Source organism: Panthera onca, chromosome C1, assembly GCF_046562875.1.
Source record: "Panthera onca isolate mPanOnc1 chromosome C1, mPanOnc1 haplotype 2, whole genome shotgun sequence".
Classification (NCBI taxonomy): Eukaryota; Metazoa; Chordata; class Mammalia; order Carnivora; family Felidae; genus Panthera; species Panthera onca.
In genome coordinates this window covers 45,291,046-45,295,411 of record NC_138346.1, presented here as the reverse complement: position 1 = coordinate 45,295,411, position 4,366 = coordinate 45,291,046, and the positions used below count along the sequence as shown (strand labels likewise).

General features: G+C 33.7%; 1 pseudogene; it reads left to right on the top strand.

The window, feature by feature from the left end:
- Window positions 1-2,900: 2,900 nt before the first annotated feature.
- LOC132673919 (small nucleolar RNA U3) lies at window positions 2,901-3,083 on the top strand (annotated as a pseudogene).
- The last annotated feature ends 1,283 nt before the right edge of the window (window positions 3,084-4,366 follow it).

Here is a 4,366-nt window from a genome sequence, read left to right as displayed (position 1 = left end):
GAGTTGACTTTTGGGGGCACAAAATGGTAGAAGAATGGTAATTAAAAAAAGAAATGTTTCATGTGTTAATTTTAGCCATTCTGACAGGTGTGAGGTGCTATCTCATTGTGGTTTTGATTTGCATTTCCCTGAAGATGAATGATGTTGAGCGTCTTTTCATGTGTCTGTTAGCCATGTGGATGTCTTCTTTGGAAAAAAAGTGTCTATTCATGTCTTCTGCCCAGTTCTTAACTGGATTATTTATTTTTTGGGTGTTGAGTTTTATAAGTTCTTAGATTCTGGATACTAACCCTTTATCATTTGCAAGTATCGTCTCCCATTCATAGGCTGCCTTTAGTTTTGTTGATTGTTTCCTTTGATGTGTAGAGCTTTTTATCTTGATGAAGTTCCAATAGGTCATTTTTGCTTTTGTTTCCCTTGCCTCCAGACACATGTCTAGGAAGAAGCTACTATAGCCAATGTCATAGAGGTTGCTGTCTGTGTTCAGGTGTTATACTTAAGTGATGAATCACCAAATTCTACTCCTAAAACTAATATTATACTATATGTTAACCAACTAGAATTTAAATAACAACTTGAAATAAAAAAAGGAGAAAATGAGAAATGATGTGTGACTATACTGATGTGTTCAAAAAGTAGAACATGGTTGTTAAATTTGAAGAAGGTTAACCTGGAAATGGAGGTGATTATAGGTAATAGATTTTTTAATTGTTCATGATGACTATAGTCAAGGCCTAGGATTCCCAAGGTGCCCCAGGGTGTCAAAGTGAACTCACAGGGACATTGTAGGATATTTTCCTTTTTTTGAGGAAAATGGTGATACATGACATCTGTTGGGGACATGGCTTGAATTAGTCACTCAAGGTATTCCATTTCAACATTAGGTCATACTATATTTTGTTTGATGATGCTATTTCTTTGCAAAGTTGTTTTTGGTGGTTGCTAGGATAAAGAACAAGTATCTAGTGAAAATCAATGAAGAACAAGAAGAGACCACACCAGACACCATTCAAGTCAAGATGAAGAATCCAGCTAAAATGTCAATGAATTGCTAAAAGGCAAATGTGATCTAGAATGAGAGTATAGAACCTCTGGAAGCCATAAATACAAGGGAAGTTCACAACCACCAGCGCTCACAAGTAAGATTTGATGCAAGGCAAGAGATCTGAGCAAGCATTCCTCATGGTGCAGGCCTGGGGGAAAGACAAAGGCCTAAGGGATGAAACTCCTTGAAAAGAAAAGACAAAACTCAAGAAGAAATATATAATTTGAACAGTCCTATATATATTAAAGAAATTGAAATAATAGTTTTTTTAAACTGTCTAACAAAGAAAACTCCAGGCATAGATAACATCACTGGCAAATTCTACATAGCATTAATAGGAGAAATAATATTAATATTATACAAACTCTTCCAAAATACAGAAAGGAAGGAATACTTCCCAACTGATATTATGAGGCCAGCATTACCTTGATACTAAAATCAGGAAAAAAATACATTGCAAAGAAAATATAGCTTCAGGCCAGCAGCACTCATGAACCTAGTTTTTTTTAATCTTAAAAAAATACTAGTAAATTGCATTAAAAGCATATTAAAAGGTAATACATCATAACCAAGTAGAACTTATCCCAGGGATATAAGACTGGCTTAACATTTAGAAATGTAATTCATCATAACAGTCTAAAGAAACACCATATGATCCCCTCAAAGAAAGAATCTGATAAAATTCAATATCCATTCAACAAACTTTCAACTTTCTCAATCTGATAAAAAAAATCTACAAAAATTCCTACAGTTAATATCACATTTAATGGTAAATGACTGTTTCCCCCACTAAGATTAGGAACAAGGCAAAGATGTGTGTTCCCACCACTCCTAGTCAACACCACACTAGAGGTTCTAGCCAGTGCCATAAGACAAGAAAAAGAAATGGGGCACCTGGGTGGCTCAGTCGGTTAAATGTCCGTCTCTTGGTTTTGGCTTAGGTTATGATCTCACAATTCATAAGTTCAAGCCCCAAATTGCTTTGGATTCTCTCTCTCCCTCTCTCTCTCTGTCCCTTGCCTGCTCATTCTGTGTTTCTCTCAAAAAAAAAAAAAAAAAAAAGACAAGAAAAAGAAATAAAACTGTTTATTCACAGACAGACAAAATAATTTTCTATGTAAAAAATCCTGAAGTAGCTACAAAAATATTTCTAGAACCAATAAGTGAGTTTAGTAAGGTCAGAAAACACAAGATTAATTTACAAAATCGACCATATTTCCATATACTAGCAATGATCAATTGGAAAGTAAAATATCAACCAAAAACTACCATTTACAATGCCACCAAAAACCATAAGATATCTAGGCATAAATAGGTGCAAAGGTATGAATTGCTAAATAGGTACAAGCTATGTATATGGAAAAACAGAAAATACTGATGACATAAGTAAAAAAGACCTAAGTCAATGGAAATATACACTGTGATTATGGAATTGAAGACTCAATATTGGCAATACGTCAATTCTTAATCTTGTTCAGGATCTATAGATTCAAAGCAATTCTAATCAAAATCCCAGTAGAGGTTTTGGTAAAGATCAACAAGTTGGTTTTAAAATATATATGGAAAAGCAAATAAATTACAATAGCCAAGACAATGTAAAAATTTTTTTTAACATTTATTTACTATTGAGAGACAGAGCATGAGCATGGGAGGGGAAGAGAGAGGGGGAGACACAGAATCTGAAGCAGGTTCCAGGCTCTGAGCTGTCAGCACAGAGCCCAACACGGGGCTCAAACTCAGAAACCGTGACATCATGACCTGAGCCGAAGTTAGATGCTTAACTGACTGAGCCACCCAGGCAACCCCAAGATGATTTTAATAAAGAAGAATAAAATTAGAGAACTCATCTTATAGCAAGGCCACTTCAAGTCTTGCTATAGACCTACAGTAATCAAGACAGTGGGACACAAGGAGAAGGTGTAGTGTTTACTCCTGAGCAGCTCTAGGTGTTAGTTTCTGCAACTGTCTTCTGCCACTGATGTCTGTTCTTCTCTCTTCCTTTGGGGTAGTAAGAGGGAGAGGATGCAGTCTGAGTGGTTTCTGAAGAAGAAAGAACAGGGTGGTACCAGAGGAAGTATATTTAGATTAATGGAATAAAATTGAGAATCAGTAATAGATTCACATGTATATGAACAATTGATTTTTTACAAGATTTTAAAGGTAATTCAGAATACAGATAGTTTTCAACAAATGGTACTGGAACATTTGGATATCCATACCAAAAAAAAAAAGAAGAAGCTTGATTCATACTTCATGCCCATTACAAAAAACTGACTCAAAATGAATTATAAGACAAATGTAAAATCTCAAACTATTACATTTCTAGAAAAAATAAGTTGAAAATTGGACTTAATTAAAATTAAGACCTTGAACTCTTTGAAAGACATTTTTAAGAATGAAAAAGTAAATCTTAAACCGGGAGAAAGTATTTTCAAATCACATATCTGACACAGGTCTTGTATTCAGAACATATAAAAAAAAAAAAAAACACTCAAAACTCAATAATAAGACACATACAACCCAACATAAAATAAACAAAAGATTAGAATAGGCACAATACCGAAAAAGATATACAGATGACCTATAAAAATATGGAAAAATATATTGGACATCACTATCCATTAAAGAAATGCAAATTAAACCACAATGGCATACTACCACATACTTATTAGAATTGCTAATATAAACAATAAATGGCTATAAATAAGTAATAAATGGCTAAAATAAAAAATAATATCAATTGTTGACAAGGATGCTGAGCACCTGGGACTCTCATACATTGCTGGTAAGAACATAAAATGTTACAGCCACTTTGGAAAATGGTTTCTTATAAGGTTAAAGACACAATTACCATATAACCTAGCAAATACCACAACGAAATATTTACTCAAGTGAAATGAAATCTATATTCACACAAAAACCTTTTTGTGAATATTTACAGAAGCTTTATTTGTAATCACCTAAAACTGAAAATAACCCAAATCTCACTCAACTAGGAATACATAAATAAGCTATATTACATTCATACAATGAAATATGACTCATCAATAAAAAAAACACTTTACTGATACACACAACATCATGAGTAAATCTTAAATGTCTTTTCTAAGTGAAAGAAGGCAGACTCAAAAGACTATATGAACAACTCCATTTATGGGACATTCTTCAAAGGCAAAACTAGAAGGACAAAAAATAGACAAGTGGTTGCCACAAGCTGGTGATGGAGCGCAGGGAATTCACTAGAGTAAATGAATTTTTGTGTATCTTGATTGAAGTGGTCATATGACTACACACATTTGTTTAAATTCATAGGACAGGCCA